This window comes from Ranitomeya imitator, chromosome 1 (assembly GCF_032444005.1).
Source record: "Ranitomeya imitator isolate aRanImi1 chromosome 1, aRanImi1.pri, whole genome shotgun sequence".
Classification (NCBI taxonomy): Eukaryota; Metazoa; Chordata; class Amphibia; order Anura; family Dendrobatidae; genus Ranitomeya; species Ranitomeya imitator.
In genome coordinates, this window is record NC_091282.1 from 472896959 (window position 1) to 472918774 (window position 21816).

Below are 21816 nucleotides of genomic sequence, written 5' to 3' on the forward strand. Positions count from 1 at the left end.
GGCCATTTATGATTGGACTCAGCCAACATCTCTGAAGAGTCTGCAGAAGTTCCTGGGCTTTGCTAATTTTTATCGTCGCTTCATCAATAATTTTTCTAGTATTGCTAAACCGTTGACTGATTTAACCAAGAAGGGTGCTGATGTGGTCAATTGGTCTTCTGCTGCTGTGGAAGCTTTTCAGGCGTTGAAGCGTCGTTTTTCTTCTGCCCCTGTGTTGTGCCAACCAGATGTTTCGCTTCCGTTCCAGGTCGAGGTTGATGCTTCTGAAATTGGAGCAGGGGCTGTTTTGTCGCAGAGAAGTTCTGATTGCTCGGTGATGAAACCATGCGCCTTCTTTTCCAGGAAATTTTCGCCTGCTGAGCGAAATTATGATGTTGGCAATCGAGAGTTGCTAGCCATGAAGTGGGCATTCGAGGAGTGGCGTCATTGGCTTGAAGGAGCTAAGCATCGCGTGGTGGTCTTGACTGATCACAAGAACTTGACTTATCTCGAGTCTGCCAAACGGTTGAATCCTAGACAGGCTCATTGGTCGCTGTTTTTCTCCCGTTTTGACTTTGTGGTTTCATACCTTCCGGGCTCTAAAAATGTGAAGGCGGATGCTCTGTCTAGGAGTTTTGTGCCCGATTCTCCGGGTTTGCCTGAGCCGGCGGGTATTCTCAAAGAGGGGGTAATTTTGTCTGCCATCTCCCCTGATTTGCGGCGGGTGCTGCAAAAATTTCAGGCTAATAGACCTGACCGTTGCCCAGCGGAGAAAATGTTTGTCCCTGATAGGTGGACGAATAAAGTTTTCTCTGAGGTTCATTGTTCGGTGTTGGCTGGTCATCCTGGAATCTTTGGTACCAGAGATTCGGTGGCTAGATCCTTTTGGTGGCCGTCTCTATCGCGGGATGTGCGTTCTTTTGTGCAGTCCTGTGGGATTTGTGCTCGGGCTAAGCCCTGCTGTTCTCGTGCCAGTGGGTTGCTTTTGCCCTTGCCGGTCCCGAAGAGGCCTTGGACACATATCTCTATGGATTTTATTTCGGATCTCCCCGTCTCTCAAAGAATGTCGGTCGTTTGGGTGGTTTGTGATCGCTTCTCTAAGATGGTCCATTTGGTGCCCTTGTCTAAATTGCCTTCCTCCTCTGATTTGGTGCCATTGTTTTTCCAGCATGTGGTTCGTTTACATGGCATTCCAGAGAACATCGTTTCTGACAGAGGTTCCCAGTTTGTTTCGAGGTTTTGGCGAGCCTTTTGTGTTAGGATGGGCATTGATTTGTCTTTTTCCTCGGCTTTCCATCCTCAGACAAATGGCCAGACTGAACGAACCAATCAGACCTTGGAAACATATCTGAGATGTTTTGTTTCTGCTGATCAGGATGATTGGGTGTCCTTTTTGCCATTGGCTGAGTTCGCCCTTAATAATCGGGCCAGCTCGGCTACTTTGGTTTCGCCGTTTTTCTGCAATTCTGGGTTCCACCCGCTTTTCTCTTCAGGGCAGGTTGAGTCTTCGGACTGTCCTGGTGTGGATACTGTGGTGGATAGGTTGCAGCAGATTTGGACTCATGTAGTGGACAATTTGACTTTGTCCCAGGAGAAGGCTCAACGTTTTGCTAACCGCAGGCGCTGTGTGGGTCCCCGACTTCGTGTTGGGGATTTGGTTTGGTTGTCATCTCGTTATATTCCTATGAAGGTTTCCTCTCCTAAGTTTAAGCCTCGTTTCATTGGTCCATATAGGATTTCTGAGGTTCTTAATCCTGTGTCTTTTCGTTTGACTCTTCCAGCTTCTTTTTCCATCCATAACGTGTTCCATAGGTCATTGTTGCGGAGATACGTGGCACCTGTGGTTCCATCTATTGATCCTCCTGCTCCGGTTTTGGTTGAAGGGGAGTTGGAGTATATAGTGGAGAAGATTTTGGATTCTCGTGTTTTGAGACGGAAACTCCAGTATCTGGTTAAATGGAAAGGTTATGGTCAGGAAGATAATTCCTGGGTCTCTCTGCCTCTGATGTCCATGCTGCCGATCTGGTTCGTGCCTTTCATGTGGCTCATCCTGGTCGGCCTGGGGGCTCTGGTGAGGGTTCGGTGACCCGTCCTCAAGGGGGGGTACTGTTGTGAATTCTGTGGCCAAGCTCCCTCCTGTGGTCGTGAGTGGTACTTCGGCTGGTTCTGTCTATGAGCTTCCTTTGGTGGATGAGAGTGGTACTGCGGCTTCTGAGTTTCCTTCCTCAGGTGATGAGGTTAAGTCGTTAAGTGCTGCTCTATTTAACTCCACCTAGTGCTTTGATCCTGGCCTCCAGTCAATGTTCTAGTATTGGTCTTGCTTCCTCCTGGATCGTTCCTGTGGCCTGTCTATCCTGCATAAGCTAAGTTTTGCTTGTGTCATTTTTGTTTGCTATTTTTTCTGTCCAGCTTGCTATATTGGTTTTTCTTGCTTGCTGGAAGCTCTGGGACGCAGAGGGAGCACCTCCGTACCGTTAGTCGGTGCGGAGGGTCTTTTTGCCCCCTCTGCGTGGTTGTTAGTAGAGTTTTGTGTTGACCGCAAAGCAATCTTTCCTATCTTCGGTCTGTTCAGTAAGTTGGGCCTCACTTTGCTAAATCTATTTCCTCTCTGCGTTTGTATTTTCATCTCAACTCACAGTCATTATATGTGGGGGGCTGCCTTTTCCTTTGGGGTATTTCTCTGAGGCAAGGTAGGCTTATTTTTCTTTCTTAGGGCTAGCTAGTTTCTCAGGCTGTGCCCGAGGCGCCTAGGACTGGTCAGGAGCGCTCCACGGCTACCTTTAGTGTGGTTGGATAGGATTAGGGATTGCGGTCAGCAGAGTTCCCACGTCTCAGAGCTCGTCCTATGTTTTTGGTAATTGTCAGGTCACTTTGTGTGCTCTGAACTTCAAGGTCCATTGTGGTTCTGAATTACCTGTTCATAACAGAGGAGTAGTAGAAAGAACGGGCCGCAGACAGGCTTCGAAGGCCTAACATAATAAAATATTGGGCTTTAGGCACTTTTAAATAGGTTCCAGGGGTACACGGGCAGCAGTGGTCTGGTCAGTGTAGGAGTAGTAGAAAGAACGGGCCGCAGACAGGCTTCGAAGGCCTAACATAATAAAATTGGGCTGTAGGCACTTTTAAATAGGTTCCAGGGGTACACGGGCAGCAGTGGTCTGGTCAGTGGAGGAGTAGTAGAAAGAACGGGCCGCAGACAGGCTTCGAAGGCCTAACATAATAAAATTGGGCTGTAGGCACTTTTAAATAGGTTCCAGGGGTACACGGGTAGCAGTGGTGTGGTCAGTGGAGGAGTAGTAGAAAGAACGGGCCGCAGACAGGCTTCGAAGGCCTAACATAAAAAAATATTGGGCTGTAGGCACTTTTAAATAGGTTCCAGGGGTACACGGGCAGCAGTGGTCTGGTCAGTGTAGGAGTAGTAGAAAGAACGGGCCGCAGACAGGCTTCGAAGGCCTAACATAATAAAATTGGGCTGTAGGCACTTTTAAATAGGTTCCAGGGGTACACGGGCAGCAGTGGTCTGGTCAGTGGAGGAGTAGTAGAAAAAACGGGCCGCAGACAGGCTTCAAAGGCCTAACATAATAAAATTGGGCTGGCTGTAGGCACTTTACAATTGGTTCCAGGGGTACACGGGCAGCAGTGGTCTGGTCAGCGGAGGCCAATTGTAATGAGTGTCTGCCAGTTAGTAGTCCAAAACAATACATAATTGTGAATGTCTCGCATTAAAACAAAACAAAAACACTAAAGGGTGCAATCATTAGGTACAGGGGTGGGATCCTCTGCGTAGTTTCAGACCTACTAATTTGGCGCAAAGTATTTACTTGGGTAAAGAGAGGACACTGCCCCTGACTATGTTAAGTACCATCATACATGTCAACACAATGGTATTGTCAGTGGCAGGAATGGAAGGATGTCAGCGCATAGACTAAACATAAACATTGGTGGAAGTGTGAGAGATAATTGTGGAAGTGGTAGAGCAATGTTTGACCTGGGGGTGGGTGAACTCTCTTGTGGCCGGCGGTACAGGCCCAGGGCCCCTCATGTTACAACAGTGTGTCTGACATTGGGTGCGCATCACCACCGCCAGAGACACTTTATTGTACTATGAGGGACCCTGTGGCAGTGCTGCCGACCAAAAGCGGGCACACCCACCTCTTCAGACAAACAGCACTCTCAGGGGTGCTTGCGCCAAGTCGCGATACCACGCCCCCGTGTGGGGAGTTTGGCCATTTAGGGAGGTCTAAACATGTCGTATGCTGGACAATCAGCTGCAGCAAATTAATTATTTTCATAGGAAAGCTAGGTGTTGGCCGGGCAAGGTGGGGCAAAAGAATTCGAAATCCAGTTGTGGTTCATTTTAATGAATGTTAGATCATCAACATTTTGGGTAGCCAGACGAGTCCTTTTTTCGGTTAATATTGAATCTGCAGCACTGAATACTCTTTCTGATAGGACACTAGCTGCCGGGCAAGCAAGCTCCTGCAATGCATATTCTGCCAATTCTGGCCAGGTGTCGTGGAACTAGCGGATGTGTCGGTGGACATGGCAGACTGAGAGACGGTTGGAGACGGTATTGTTTCCGCCGGTGCCCTAGATGCAGTATTTCCTCCTACGAAACTGGTGATTCCCTGACCCTGACTGCTTTGGGCTGGCAAAGAAAACTGCACAGATACTGCTGGTGGTGCGGAAAATGGTGGCCTTACAGTGACGGAAGGGATGTAGCGTTGCTGACTAGCTTCATTGGCCGAGGGTGCTACAACCTTAAGGGACGTTTGGTAGTTAGTCCAGGCTTGCAAATGCATGGTGGTTAAATGTCTATGCATGCAACTTGTATTGAGACTTTTCAGATTCTGACCTCTGCTTAAGCTAGTTGAACATTTTTGACAGATGACTTTGTGCAGATCAATTGGATGTTGTTTAAAAAAATGCCAGACTGCACTCTTTCGAGCCTTGGATCCCTTTTCAGCCATTGCAGACTGAGCTTTAACCGGATGGACACGCTGACCTCCAACAGTTTTTGGCTTTGCCACGCGTTTTGGGCCAGATACGGGCCCGGCAGATGGAACCTGTTGCGATATTGATGCCTGCTACGGCCCCTCCTCCTCCGCTTCAGAACTACTGCCGCCTGCACCCTGTTCCCCCAATGGCTGCCAATCGGGGTCAACAACTGGGTCATCTATAACCTCCTCTTCTAGCTCGTGCGCAACTTCTTCTGTGTCACCGTGTAAGTCGGTGGTAGAGCGTTCGTGATGGGGCAACATAGTCTCATCAGGGTCTAATTCTGGATAAGTACCCTGCGAGGGCAATGTTGTGGTCTGAGTCAAAGGACCAGCATAGTAGTCTGGCTGTGGCTGTGCATCAGTGCACTCCATGTCAGATTCAACTTGTAATGGGCATGGCCTGTTAACTGCTTCACTTTCTAAGCCAGCGATGGTATGTGTACAAAGCTCCATGGAGTAACCTGTTGTGTCGCCTGCTGCATCCTTCTCTGTTGTTGATTTTGCTGAAGAGGACAAGGAAGCAACTTGTCCCTGACCGTGAACATCCACTAATGACGCGTTGCTTTTACATTTACCAGTTTCAAAAGAGGAGGCAAAAGAGCTAGAGGCTGAGTCTGCAAGGTAAGCCAAAACTTGCTCTTGCTGCTCCGGCTTTAAAAGCGGTTTTCCTACTCCCAGAAAAGGGAGCGTTTGAGGCCTTCTGTAGCCAGACGACGAACCTGGCTCCACAGCTCCAGACTTAGGTGCAATATTTTTTTTCCCACGACCACCTGATGCTCCACTACCACTACCATCATTACCAGCTGACAATGAACGCCCACGGCCACGACCTCTTCCACCAGACTTCCTCATTGTTTTAAAAACGTAACCAAAGTAACGGTATTTGTTGCTGTCAAACAACTTACACGGTGAGCTATAACTTCAGTATGATTTCGATATCCCTTTACAGGTTGGTGAGACCGCAAGGAAAATCAGGCACAATGTTACACACTCTGTTTTCTGTGGCACCAAATCAGAGAGATGCCACACACGCAGGACTGTCACTCAAGCACAAATGTCAATATTAATCTCCCACTGTATTTTTTTTTTTATTTCAGGGAGAATTTAGAAAGCAAAAAAAAAAAAAATTGCCTTTCTATGGCCCAGTGCCCACTATTTGAGAGAGAGAGAGAGAGATGGCACACCCAGGAGTCAAGACTGGCACACAAGCAGAAAGGGCAATATTAATCTCCCACTGATTTTTTTTTTTTTTTTTTAGGGAGTCTTTAGAAACAAAATAAAATAAAATTATTTTTTCAGGAAGAATTTAGAAACCAAATAAAATAAAAGGATTTTTACCGGGAGAATTTAGAAACCAAAAAAAAAAAATATAGGCTTTCTATGGCCCACTGAGTGAGAGATGGCACACACAGGAGTCAGGAGTGACACACAAGCACAGAGGCCAATATTTATCTCCCACTGATTGATTTATTGATTTTTTCAGGTAGAATTTAGAAACCAAATCAACAAAAAAAATTAATAGGCTTTCTATGGCCCACTGAGTGAGAGATGGCACACACAGGAGTCAGGAGTGGCACACAAGCCCAGAGGCCAATATTTATCTCCCACTGATTGATTTATTGATTTTTTCAGGTAGAATTTAGAAACCAAATCAACAAAAAAATTAATAGGCTTTCTATGGCCCACTGAGTGAGAGATGGCACACAAAGGAGTCAGGAGAGGCACACAAGCCCAGAGGCCAATATTTATCTCCCACTGATTGATGTATTGATTTTTTCAGGTAGAATTTAGAAACCAAATCAACAAAAAAAAATTAATAGGCTTTCTATGGCCCACTGAGTGAGAGATGGCACACACAGGAGTCAGGAGTGGCACACAAGCCCAGAGGCCAATATTTATCTCCCACTGATTGATTTATTGATTTTTTCAGGTAGAATTTAGAAACCAAATCAACCAAAAAAATTAATAGGCTTTTTATGGCCCACTGAGTGAGAGATAGCACACACAGGAGTCAGGAGTGGCACACAAGCCCAGAGGCCAATATTTATCTCCCACTGATTGATTTATTGATTTTTTCAGGTAGAATTTAGAAACCAAATCAACAAAAAAAATTAATAGGCTTTCTATGGCCCACTGAGTGAGAGATGGCACACACAGGAGTCAGGAGTGGCACACAAGCCCAGAGGCCAATATTTATCTCCCACTGATTGATTTATTGATTTTTTCAGGTAGAATTTAGAAACCAAATCAACAAAAAAAATAAATAGGCTTTCTATGGCCCACTGAGTGAGACATGGCACACACAGGAGTCAGGAGTGGCACACAAGCCCAGAGGCCAATATTTATCTCCCACTGATTGATTTATTGATTTTTTCAGGTAGAATTTTGAAACCAAATCAACAAAAAAAATAAATAGGCTTTCTATGGCCCACTGAGTGAGAGATGGCACACACAGGAGTCAGGAGTGGCACACAAGCCCAGAGGCCAATATTTATCTCCCACTGATTGATTTATTGATTTTTTCAGGTAGAATTTAGAAACCAAATCAACAAAAAAAATTAATAGGCTTTCTGTGGCCCACTGAGTGAGAGATGGCACACACAGGAGTCAGGAGTGGCACACAAGCCCAGAGGCCAATATTTATCTCCCACTGATTGATTTATTGATTTTTTCAGGTAGAATTTAGAAACCAAATCAACAAAAAAAAAATAGGCTTTCTATGGCCCACTATGTGAGAGAGATGGCACACACAGGGATGGCACTCTAGCAGAAATGCCAATCTTAATCTCCCACAAGTTATTTTTTGTAGGGAGAATTAAAAAAAAAATAATAATAAAAGGGACTGTCCTACAATTACTATCTCCCTGCAGTAATCTCAGCCAGGTATGGCAGGCAGCAATAAGGAGTGGACTGATGCACAAATTAAATAAAAAGTGTGGACAAACAAACAAGATAGCTGTGCAGAAAGGAAGGAACAAGAGGATTTGTGCTTTGAAAAAAGCAGTTGGTTTGCACAGCCGCGTACACACATCAATGCAGCTATCAGGGAGCCTTCTAGGGCAGCCCAATGAGCTACAGCGCTGAGGAAAAAAAAAATGTAGCTTGCACTATCCCTGCACACCGAAGGTGGTGTTGGACAGTGGAAATCGCTACAGCACAATCGGTTTGGTTGTTAATGGACCCTGCCTAACGCTATCCCTGCTTCTGAAGAAAAGGCAGCAACCTCACCCTAAGCTCAGATCAGCAGCAGTAAGATGGCGGTCGGCGGGAACGCCTCTTTATAGCCCCTGTGACGCCGCAGACAGCAAGCCAATCACTGCAATGCCCTTCTCTAAGATGGTGGGGACCAGGACCTATGTCATCACGCGGCCCACACTCTGCGTTCACCTTCATTGGCTGAGAAATGGCGCTTTTCGCGTCATTGAAATGCGACTTTGGCGCGAAAGTCGCGTACCGCATGGCCGACCCCACACAGGGGTCGGGTCGGGTTTCATGAAACCCGACTTTGCCAAAAGTCGGCGACTTTTGAAAATGAACGACCCGTTTCGCTCAACCCTAGTGTATACTGCTGTGTGTGTGTGTATATATAGGGCTAGTATGTGTGTGTATACTGCTGTGTGTGTGTGTATATATAGGGCTAGTATGTGTGTGTATACTGCTGTGTGTGTGTATATATAGGGCTAGTATGTGTGTATATACTGCTGTGTGTGTGTGTATATATAGGGCTAGTATGTGTGTGTATACTGCTGTGTGTGTATACTGCAGTGCTGTGTGTATATATAGGGCTAGTGTGTGTAATTTCTGCTGTGTGCATACTGCTGTCTGTGTATAGGGCTAGTATGTGTGTGTATATTGCTGTGTATACACATATGTTATTATAGGTATTTTATATACAGTGTACATGCATGAGGGGGGCCCCAAATGTATTTCCTGCACGGGGGCCCATTGCTGCTTGTGTCCGCCCCTGACATACGATCTCCCCATTTACCGGTTGGAACTATCAGGGCACAAGGCCAGAATCTATAAATGTAAATATGAACAGCTCTTTGGAGTGTCAAAGTGTGGGATCACTTGTCTGTGGGCACTCAGCATGCTGGGAAGAACGAGGATCAGGTTGAGGATTATGTGGTCCAGAATCATGGCTACTGAGACTGGACCATGTGGTAAATAGGGTAGTACTGACAAGAAGTCTGTAAACATTTTCTGCTATCCAAGAATCTTTTCTCACTGGTCTGGCTGCAAGAGTGGTGTTCCGCACCCTCCTACAAAGTGAGACGCGAAGCTAGATCAAAGTGATGTGTGTGTTTGCACAGTTTCACTTTGCCTCTGAGTTCAACTTCAGAATCACATCCAATTCCCCGTTCCTTACCACGCACCTTTCCCATTTTAAATTACCGTACGTATGATATATCTCTGTTCAGGAAACAATGCAGATAGTATTACAATGGCAGCAAAATTTGCCCAGTACAGATGAACATATAAGACTATAGTAACAATATTCCAATGCTATTTGAAACCCAATTTTGTGTGTGTGCATTTTGAGGCTTAAATCTTTTATGGTAAATGACGAATAAAATGTCACTGCTGAAAAAAAATGCAGTATTACAATTCCAGCAAAATAGGCCGACTTCAGATGGACATCTAATAATACAATATCAATATAGCAATTTTCATATAGAGATTGAGATTTTGAGGCCCAACTGTAGCACGCTAAATGCTGTATAAAATTTTCACAGCTCAATAAAAGGTGGTAATACAATGCCAGACAAATTTTCACACCTCAGACGGACGAATCAGGCTGCAGTATAAATATAGCAATGTGTTTGTTTTTTTTGCTTTTTTACAATTTGCTTTTTGGGGGGATTTTGAGGCCCATCTGCAGTGCACTAAATGCCATATGAAATTTCACAGCTCAAAAAAGTCTGTATTACAATACCAGGCAAATTTGCAAACCTCATATCCTCATATAAATGTATGAGACTGCAGTATAAATATTGCAATGCATTTTTTTAACAAACTTTTTAGGGAGATTTTGAGGCCCATCTGTAGCACGCTGAAGGCCTTATAAAATTTGACTGCTGAAAAAACTTGCAGTATCACAATGCCAAACAAATTTGTCCAGTTGAGACTGCACTATCAATATAGCAATGCTATTGAGATCCAACCAAATCTGGCTATTTGCTTTTGTCTCACAACTGCTGCAGTAAAAAAGGTGTATGATATTTCCCTTCTCAGAACAATATGCAGGACTAAGAACAAAAAGAATATTATTATCCCTGAAAAGAAGTTTTGGCATCAGTTGCAGGCTGCAGCGTTAAAGACGTAGAATGCACCCTATCCTGTCCTACACAATCCCTTCAGCACAGTCGCTCTCCAAGTGCTGTTAACAGCAGTATTAATATATATTATCGTTAGCCCTAAAAAGGACTGTTTCTGTGCTTCACAGAAATATAAATGTGATTAAATCAGGAATTGGGCCCCTGAAATGCTGGGACCTCGGTTAGATCACCGCTTGCACAATGAGAAAAAGCCTTACGGTGCAGCGGTGAATTCTTACAGTGAACTGCGGTGAACTCTCTGAGCTCAGCACTGCACTGTGAGACTTTCTAACTGTGCTAGTGGAGATCTCACTAAGGTCACCGCAGTTCAGGAGCATGGCCTGGAATGCAGCCTCAGGCATCGGTGGTAACTTTGATGACATCACCGCTAGTCACTGATGCTGTGCTCACGGCAGCTCGTTCTCCCAGTGGTTCTCAATAGAGTTGATCGACTTTTACTTTTTTAGGATCGAGTCGTGTTTCGCGAAACCTGACTTTGTCAAAAGTCGGGTCGGGTGAAATCGGCCAATTATTGAGAAAAGTCGGGGGCTGACCGAAACACGAAACCCAATGCAAGTCAATGGGGAATCAAAGTCGGCAGTGAATGGAGGACAGGAAAACACCTATAGTGCTCATTTTAATGCCAAAAACATAAATTCTTATTTCTTAAGCTTGTCAATCTTATTTACTTTATAATAATAGTTAGGCATTGAAAACAGGGGGTCATTTGGCTTAAGTTGTGGGGGGGTAGGGCTGGTTCAAGATTTTCGTGGGCCCAGGAAACGCAGAATACGTCACGGTGGTGGAGTAGGGAGAGGTAAGTATTTCAACTTTGCAAGTGCAGTGATCCTGAGCAAGCAGGGGGGGCCTACTCGTTGGCACTTGGCACTGGCACAGGGCCCCTCATAGTATGGCGGTGTGTTTGATGGTGGGTGGCACCTCCCACTGCCAGAGACACTTTTGCGTACTATGAGAGGCCCTGTGCCAGTGCCAACGAGTATGCCCCCCCACCTGATGAAGGAACCTGCACTTTCATCTGCACCTTCCTCTTTGTCCCCGTGCAAGGTGGTATAGTATGCGTGAAGGGGAACCTGACTTTCAGCAGGGTCAGATTCTGGCTGTGTAGAGTGCAAGGGGAATGTAGTGGTCTGGTTCAATGTACCAGCAGACTCATCTAGCCGTGGCTGGGGAATGGGCAGAATGAGGAGAAAACACAGATATAGGCCCAAATAAAAATGTAGGCTAAAAGCAGATCAAAATTGGTAACAGGACTAAACAGGCGGCATAGCTTTGTTCAGTGGAGGACAATTGTAACGAGTGACGCAGACACAGATAGTAGGCCCAAAATACAAAAGTAGGCTAAATACAGTTCAAAATTGGTAACAGGAATAAACAGGCGGCATAGCCTTGTTAAGTGGAGGACAATTGTAATGAGTGGCGCAGACACAGGTAGTAGGTCCAAAATAAAAAATTAGACTAAATTCAGTTCAAAATTGGTAACAGAACTAAACAGGCGGCATAGCTTTGTTAAGTGGAGGACAATTGTAATGAGTGGCGCTGACATAGGTAGTAGGCCCAAAATACAAAATTAGGCTAAATTCAGTTCAAAATTTGTAACAGGACTAAACAGGCCGCATAGCTTTGTTAAGTGGAGGACAATTGGAACGAGTTGCGCAGACACAGGTCATAGGCCCAAAATGAAAAAAAAGTAGGCTAAATGCAGTTCAAAATTGGTAACAGGACTAAACAGGCGGCATAGCTTTGTTAAGTGGAGGACAATTGTACCGAGTGGCGCAGACACAGATAGTAGGCCCAAAATACAAAAGTAGGCTAAATGCAGTTCAAAAATGGTAACAGGACTAAACAGGCGGCATAGCTTTGTTAAGTGGAGGACAATTGTAATGAGTGGCGCAGACACAGGTAGTAGGCCCAAAATGAAAAATTAGGCTAAACTCAGTTCAAAATTGATAACAGGACTACACAGGTGGCATAGCCTTGTTAAGTGGAGGACAATTGTAATGAGTGGCGCAGACACAGGTTGTAGGCCCAAAAGAAATAATTAGGCTAAATTCAGTTCAAAATTGGTAACAGGACAAAACAGGCGGCATTGCATTATTCAGTGGAGGACAATTGTAACGAGTGGCGCAGACACAGGTAGTAGGCCCAAAATAAAAAAGTAGGCTAAATGCAGTTCAAAATTGGTAACAGGACTAAACAGGTGTTAGGGCTAGCGGAAAGCACCAAATAATAAGACAGATAGAGTATGGTGCGTTTGCAGCCCGGGGTACACCGAGCAGAGATGGAACCTGCTGCCAAGTAATGATGGACTATATGGCGGTACTCATAAGTGTACACACGTGGGTTAAACTTCACCCAGCGTGAAGGAAGCGATCCTGTTGCGTCACAGGACCGCGGTACCGCACATAGAGCGCGAGCAAGTAGTCAGCGAACTCAACCCCAACTAGGATTGAAGTCCGATTAGACCCTTGCTGGCACAACACCGCAACTGGGTGTGTAAGGAAACTAAATAACAATATTAAGGCACAAGAGTGCATGCGGTGACGCACTGATAAACGCCACTAACCACCCAGGCTTGGGTAAGGAAAGCACCGAGGAAGTGCACCGCGCCGTACTGGCGGTCACAGCAACTGGACGCTGTAATGTGTGATTCGTGCTGTAGGATAAGTCGGGCGCTAGATAGCAAACATACACCTTCCGCGAACAGACATTCAATAGGGAGGGTTATTTAAAGAGCGACTTTCACTCACAACATACACACATTAACAATTGTACACTAGCGCATGGCCGTGCGGTCATGCGCAGTTTATATAGTTGCAGCACAGGAAGTGGCCACAGAAACTTTGCCCTTCCAAGACCTGCCAAGAAGACCAATGGAATGTGCTGCAGAGCCTGAGCACATGACCCTCGATCTCCAATGGGAGATCTTGCCCTGGGCATGCTCAGTGTGTGCAGACAAGGACTTAATTCCAGAGAAGTCCGCTCGCTGCTGACCAGCACTGGCTTTAATGGCAGAAGCTGAAGAAGCAGCAGTAACTCTCTGTACAGAGTGAGACTGAGCAAGACGCTGGGACCGACGTCCCTGCTGAGCAGACTCCACTGTGGCTGGATAAGAATGGGAGACCGCAGCGGAGATGGCTCGAGATTCCCCCTGTGCAGAAGCGGGAACTCGAGACCTAACATTACCCCCCCTCCTAGGGCCCCCCCCTCCTTGGGCCTCGCTACGCTCGAAGGCAGCAATGAGCTGTGGGACCCGAATGTTTTCAGCAGGCTCCCATGACCTGTCCTCTGGGCCATAACCCTTCCAATCCACCAGATAGAACTTTTTGTCGCGTACCACCTTGCACCCCAAAATAGCGTTCACCTCGTAATCGTCCGTAGACGAACCCGATGTCCCGGCAGATGACTCGGAAAACCGGGACATGTATACGGGTTTCAAGAGGGACACATGAAAGGTGTCGGTGATACCCAAGCGTGGAGGAAGAGCCAAACGGTAGACCACAGGATTAACCTGTTCGAGAACCTTGAAGGGAGCCAAGTAGCGAGGAGCAAACTTAGTGGACTCAACTCGCAGCCTGATGTTACGGGCGGAGAGCCACACCAAGTCGCCAGGAGCAAAGGTCGGAGCGGGGCACCGATGAACATCGGCGGAGGACCTCATTCTCTCCTTGGAGGCCCGAATGGCATCCTGCGTGTGATCCCAAATGTCCCGTGCCTCCACAGCCCAGTCTGCCACCCTGGGATCAGCGGAAGACACAGGCATGGACACAGGAACACACGGATGCTGGCCGTAATTTAGGAGGAATGGAGTCTGACCAGTGGAGTCAGCTACGGCATTGTTAAGTGCAAACTCTGCCCACGGTAGCAAGGATGCCCAGTCATCCTGCCTGGCAGAAACAAAATGTCGTAAATATGTGACCAAGGTCTGGTTGGCCCTCTCTACCAACCCATTCGTCTCGGGATGATATGCCGAAGAGAGATTCAACTCAATACTGAGTAGACGACAAAGCTCTCTCCAGAATCGAGACGCAAACTGGGGACCCCGGTCACTAACAATTTTGTCTGGCATACCATGTAGGCGAAAGATATGCTTGACAAACAAGACAGCCAACGCCCGTGCAGAAGGTAGCCGTGTAAGAGGCACCAAGTGCACCATTTTGGAAAAATGGTCGGTGATCACCCAGATAATGGTACAGTTACGAGACTTGGGTAAGCCCACCACAAAGTCCATCCCGACCATCTCCCAGGGCCTGTCCGCCACCGGCAGAGGATAAAGCAAACCAGCTGGCCGTTGCCGAGGAGTCTTGTTCTTGGCGCAAGAGACACACGCCCGAACATACTCTGCGACATCACGAGCCATATGCGGCCACCAGTATGTCCTCGCCAGTAACTCAGATGTCCTTTTGGTACCAAAATGTCCACCCACCCTGGACGAGTGTGCCCAAGAGAGAACCTCCGGTCGCAAACTGGATGGAACAAAAGTCTTGCCCGGGGGCACAGACTCTAGCGAAACCGGGGCCACAGTTCTCAAGCTCTCGGTGGGGACAATAAGCCGAGGCTCCTCCTCCTCCTCCGCAGATGACACAACGGAGTGAGAGAGAGCGTCGGCCCGAATGTTCTTCTCCCCAGAAAGAAAATGGAGGGTGAAATGAAACCGGGAGAAGAATAAGGACCATCTGGCCTGGCGAGAATTCAACTGCTGGGCTGTCTGCAGGTACACCAAATTTTTATGGTCTGTGAAGACTTGGAAGGGAAAACGTGCTCCCTCCAAGAGATGTCTCCACTCCGAGAAAGCCAACTTCATGGCTAGCAACTCCCTGTCCCCGATGGAATAATTCCTCTCTGCTGGTGAGAAGGTCTTGGAGAAAAAGAAGCAAGGATGCTTCCGACCTTGACCATCCTTTTGGAAGAGGACTGCTCCAGCACCAACAGAAGAGGCATCCACCTCCATGATAAATGGCTTATCAACATCGGGGCGATGTAGGATGGGAGCGCTAGTGAAGTGTGACTTTATAGAGTTAAAGGCCTTGGAGACCTCCTCAGACCTCAATTTGGGATTCGCCCCCTTCTTGGTGAGGGCAACCAAGGGAGCTACCAAAGTTGAGAAGTGCGGAATGAACTGGCGATAATAATTAACCCCTTCCCTACCCATGACGCCACGTAGGCGTCATGAAAGTCGGTGCCATTCCGACCCATGACGCCTATGCGGCGTCATGGAAAGATCGCGTCCCTGCAGATCGGGTGAAAGGGTTAACTCCCATTTCACCCGATCTGCAGGGACAGGGGGAGTGGTAGTTTAGCCCAGGGGGGGTGGCTTCACCCCCTCGTGGCTACGATCGCTCTGATTGGCTGTTGAAAGTGAAACTGCCAATCAGAGCGATTTGTAATATTTCACCCATTATAACGGGTGAAATATTACAATCCAGCCATGGCCGATGCTGCAATATCATCGGCCATGACTGGAAATACTAGTGTGCCCCCACCCCACCCCTCCGATCGCCCCCCCACCCCCCCGATCTGGCCGGTACACTGCTCCGGCTCCCCTCCGTCCTGTGCTCCGCTCCCCCCCGTGCTCGTGTCCGCTCCCCCCGTGCTCCAATCACCCCCCCGTGCTCCAATCACCCCCCCTGCACTCCGATCCACCCCCCCCCCGTGCTCCGTTCCACCCCCCCGTGCTCCATTCCAGCCCCCCCGTGCTCCGTTCCACGCCCCCCGCGCTCCGTTCCACCCCTCCCGCGCTCCGATTCCCCCCCCGTGCTCCGATCCCCCCCCCCCCCGTGGCCCCCCCACCCTATCATACTTACCGATCCAGCCGTGGTCCCGTCCGTCTTCTCCCGGGCGCCGCCATCTTCCAAAATGGCGGGCGCATGCGCAGTGCGCCCGCCGAATCTGCCGGCCGGCAGATTCGTTCCAAAGTGCATTTTGATCACTGAGATATAATCTATCTCAGTGATCAAAATAAAAAAAATAATAAATGACCCCCCCCTTTGTCACCCCCATAGGTAGGGACAATAAAAAAATAAAGAAATTTTTTTTTCCACTAATGTTAGAATAGGGTTAGGGTTAGGGTTAGGGGTAGGGTTAGGGGTAGGGTTAGGGGTAGGGTTAGGGGTAGGGTTAGGGGTAGGGGTAGGGTTAGGGGTAGGGTTAGGGGTAGGGCTAGGGGTAGGGTTAGGGGTAGGGTTAGGGTTAGGGGTAGGGGTAGGGTTAGGGCTAGGGTTAGGGTTAGGAATGTGCACACGTATTCTGGTCCTCTGCGGATTTTTCCGCTGCGGATTTGATAAATCCGCAGTGCTAAACCGCTGCGGATTTATGGCGGATTTACCGCGTTTTTATGCGCATTTCACTGCGGTTTTACAATTGCGATTTTCTATTGGAGCAGTTGTAAAACCGCTGCGGAATCCGCACAAAGAAGTGACATGCTGCGGAATGTAAACCGCTGCGTTTCCGTGCAGTTTTTCCGCAGCATGTGTACAGCGTTTTTTGTTTCCCATAGGTTTACATTGAACTGTACACTCATGGTAAACTGCTGCGGATCCGCAGCGTTTTCCGCAGCGTGTGCACATACCTTTAGAATTAGGCTATGTGCACACGGTGCGGATTTGGCTGCGGATTCGCAGCAGTGTTCCATCAGGTTTACAGTACCATGTAAACATATGAAAAACCAAATCCGCTGTGCCCATGGTGCGGAAAATACCGCGCGGGAACGCTGCGTTGTATTTTCCGCAGCATGTCAATTCTTTGTGCGGATTCCGCAGCGTTTTACACCTGTTCCTCAATAGGAATCCGCAGGTGAAATCCGCACAAAAAACACTGGAAATCCGCGGAAAATCCGCAGGTAAAACACAGTGCCTTTTACCCGCAGATTTTTCAAAAATGGTGCGGAAATATCTCACACGAATCCGCAACGTGGGCACATAGCCTTAGGGTTAGGGTTGGAATTAGGGTTGTGGTTAGGGTTAGGGGTGTGTTGGGGTTAGTGTTGTGGTTAGGGGTGTGTTGGGGTTAGGGTTGTGATTAGGATTATGGCTACAGTTGGGATTAGGGTTAGGGGTGTGTTGGGGTTAGTGTTGGAGTTAGAATTGAGGGGTTACCACTGTTTAGGCACATCAGGGGTCTCCAAACGCAACATGGCGCCACCTGTTGTGAATTCTGTGGCTGAGTTCACTTCTGTGGTCACAAGTGGTATTGCAGTCTCTGGGCTTCCTCCCTCAGGTGTTTTGGTGAGCTCGTTGGCTGCCTTGCTATTTAGCTCCACCTGAGTCTGTCTTCCTTGCTCCTTGTCAATGTTCCAGTGTTGGATCTGAGCTACTGCATCTTTCCTTGGGCCTGCTGCTCTGCTAGATAAGTGCTTCTAGTTTGTTTTCTGTTTTTTCTGTCCAGCTTGTTATTATTTTTTGCTGGAAGCTCTGAGAAGCAAAGGGGTGCACCGCCGTGCTGTTAGTTCGGCACGGTGGGTCTTTTTGCCCCTTTGCGTGGTTTTCGTTTTAGGGTTTTTTGTAGACTGCATAGTTCTCTTTGCTATCCTCGCTCTGTCTAGAATATCGGGCCTCACTTTGCTGAATCTATTTCATTCCTACGTTTGTCTTTTCATCTTGCTAACAGTCATTATATGTGGGGGCTGCCTATTCCTTTGGGGTATTTCTCTGAGGTAAGTCAGGCTTGTATTTCTATCTTCAGGCTAGTCAGCTCCTCAGGCAGTGCCGAGTTGCATAGGTAGTGGATAGGCGCAATCCACTGCTGCTTCCAGTTGTGTGAGGATAGATCAGGTACTGCAGTCTACAGAGATTCCACGTCTCAGAGCTCGTCCTATTGTTTTGGGTTATTGCCAGATCTCTGTATGTGCGCTGATTACTGCACGCTGTGTTGCCTGATTGCCAGCCATAACAGTACAAGGAGCCATTCAATGATTTCCAATAGAGGGAAAAAAGAAATCCTGACATCATTTTTTTTTCTTAGCTCTGTCTTCAGTCTTTTTTTTCCCCTAGACATTAGAGTGCTTCAGGACACAGCTGTGGACATGGATATTCAGGCTCTGTGCTCCTCAATGGATAATCTCGTTGTAAATGTACAAAAGATTCAAGATACTATTGATCAGAAATCGATGCTAGAACCAAGAATTCCGATTCCTGATTTGTTTTTTGGTGACAGAACTAAGTTCCTGAGCTTCAGAAATAATTGTAAGCTATTTTTGGCCTTGAAACCTCATTCTTCTGGTAATCCTATTCAACAGGTTTTGATTATTATTTCTTTTTTGCGCGGCGACCCACAGGACTGGGCGTTTTCTCTTGCACCAGGAGATTCTGCATTGAGTAATGTTGATGCATTTTTCCAGGCGCTGGGATTGCTTTACGATGAGCCTAATTCAGTGGATCAAGCTGAGAAAAATCTGCTGGCTTTATGCCAGGGTCAGGATGATGTAGAAGTATATTGTCAGAAATTTAGAAAATGGTCAGTGCTCACTCTGTGGAATGAATCTGCACTAGCGGCTTTGTTCAGAAAGGGTCTCTCTGAAGCTCTTAAGGATGTAATGGTGGGATTTCCTATGCCTGCTGGTTTGAATGAGTCTATGTCCTTGGCCATTCAGATCGGTCGTCGCTTGCGCGAGCGTAAATCTGTGCACCATCTGGCGGTATTGTCTGAGAGTAAACCTGAGCCTATGCAGTGCGACAGGACTATGACTAAAGTAGAACGGCACGAACACAGACGTCTGAACAGACTGTGTTTCTATTGTGGTGATTCTACTCATGCTATTTCTAATTGTCCTAAACGCACTAGGCGGTTCGATAGCTCTGCCGTTATTGGTACTGTACAGTCCAAATTCCTTTTGTCCATTACCTTAATGTGCTCTTTGTCATCATATTCTGTCATGGCGTTTGTGGATTCAGGCGCTGCCCTGAATCTGATGGATTTGGATTATGCTAAACGTTGTGGATTTTTCTTGGAGCCTTTGCGGTGTCCTATTCCGTTGAGAGGAATTGATGCTACACCTCTGGCCAAGAATAAGCCTCAGTACTGGGCCCAGCTGACCATGTGCATGGCTCCTGCACATCAGGAAGTTATTCGCTTTTTGGTACTGCATAATTTGCATGATGTGGTCGTGTTGGGGTTGCCATGGCTACAAACCCATAATCCAGTATTGGATTGGAACTCTATGTCGGTAACCAGCTGGGGTTGTCAGGGAGTACATGGTGATGTTCCATTTTTGTCTATTTCGTCATCCATTCCTTCTGACATCCCAGAGTTCTTGTCGGACTTTCAGGATGTATTTGAAGAGTCCAAGTCTGATGCCCTTCCTCCGCATAGGAATTGTGATTGTGCTATCGATTTGATTCCTGGTAGTAAATTCCCTAAGGGTCGTTTATTTAATTTGTCCGTACCTGAACACACCGCTATGCGCAGTTATGTGAAGGAGTCCCTGGAGAAGGGACATATTCGCCCATCGTCGTCACCATTGGGAGCAGGGTTCTTTTTTGTAGCCAAGAAGGATGGTTCGCTAAGACCGTGTATTGATTACCGCCTTCTTAATAAGATCACTGTTAAGTTTCAGTATCCCTTGCCATTGATTTCTGACTTGTTTGCTCGGATTAAGGGGGCTAGTTGGTTTACTAAGATTGATCTTCGTGGTGCGTATAATCTGGTGAGAATCAGGCAGGGAGATGAATGGAAGACGGCATTTAATACGCCCGAGGGTCATTTTGAGTATCTGGTGATGCCGTTCGGACTTGCCAATGCTCCATCTGTTTTTCAGTCTTTTATGCATGACATTTTCCGTGAGTATCTGGATAAATTCTTGATTGTTTACTTGGATGACATTTTGATCTTCTCAGATGATTGGGAGTCTCATGTGAAGCAAGTCAGAATGGTTTTCCAGGTACTGCGTGCTAATTCCTTGTTCGTGAAGGGATCAAAGTGTCTCTTCGGTGTGCAGAAAGTTTCATTTTTGGGGTTCATCTTTTCCCCTTCTACTATCGAGATGGATCCGGTTAAGGTTCAGGCCATCCAGGATTGGACTCAGCCGACATCTCTAAAAAGTTTGCAGAAATTCCTGGGCTTTGCTAATTTTTATCGTCGCTTCATCTGTAATTTTTCTAGCATTGCCAGACCATTGACCGATTTGACCAAGAAGGGTGGTGATTTGGTTAATTGGTCTTCTGCTGCCGTGGAAGCTTTTCAGGAGTTGAAGCGTCGTTTTTGCTGTGCCCCTGTGTTGTGTCAACCTGATGTTTCTCTTCCGTTCCAGGTCGAGGTTGATGCTTCTGAGATTGGTGCAGGGGCGGTTTTGTCACAGAGAGGTTCTGGTTGCTCAGTGTTCAAACCATGTGCTTTCTTTTCCAGGAAATTTTCTGCTGCTGAGCGTAATTATGATGTGGGCAACCGAGAGTTGCTGGCCATGAAGTGGGCATTCGAGGAGTGGCGTCATTGGCTTGAGGGTGCTAAGCATCGCGTGGTGGTTTTGACTGATCATAAGAACCTTACTTATCTTGAGTCTGCCAAGCGCTTGAATCCTAGACAGGCCCGTTGGTCGTTGTTTTTTGCTCGTTTTGATTTTGTGATTTCATACCTTCCGGGCTCTAAAAATGTGAAGGCGGATGCTCTGTCTAGGAGTTTTGTGCCCGACTCTCCGGGGTTATCTGAGCCGGCGAGTATCCTCAAGGAAGGAGTCATTGTGTCTGCCATCTCCCCTGATTTGCGGAGAGTGTTGCAGAAATTTCAAGCTAATAAACCTGATCGTTGTCCGGCCGAGAAACTGTTCGTCCCTGATAGGTGGACTAGTAAAGTTATCTCTGAACTTCATTGTTCGGTGCTGGCCGGTCATCCAGGAATCTTTGGTACCAGGGAGTTGGTTGCTAGATCCTTCTGGTGGCCATCTCTGTCACGGGATGTGCGTGCTTTTGTGCAGTCCTGTGGAATTTGTGCTAGGGCTAAGCCCTGCTGTTCACGTGCCAGTGGGTTGCTTTTGCCCTTGCCGGTCCCGAAGAGGCCTTGGACACATATTTCGATGGATTTCATTTCTGACCTTCCCGTTTCTCAAAAGATGTCTGTCATTTGGGTGGTCTGTGATCGCTTTTCTAAAATGGTCCATCTGGTGCCCTTGGTTAAATTGCCTTCCTCCTCTGATTTGGTGCCTTTGTTCTTCCAGCATGTGGTTCGTTTACATGGCATTCCTGAGAATATTGTTTCTGACAGAGGTTCCCAGTTTGTCTCGAGGTTCTGGCGAGCCTTTTGTGGTAGGATGGGCATTGACCTATCTTTTTCCTCGGCCTTCCATCCTCAGACTAATGGCCAGACCGAACGAACCAATCAGACCTTGGAAACATATCTGAGATGTTTTGTTTCCGCTGACCAGGATGATTGGGTGTCATTTTTGCCGTTGGCTGAGTTCGCCCTTAATAATCGGGCCAGCTCGGCTACCTTGGTCTCTCCATTTTTCTGCAATTCTGGGTTCCATCCTCGTTTCTCTTCAGGACAGGTTGAGTCTTCGGACTGTCCTGGTGTGG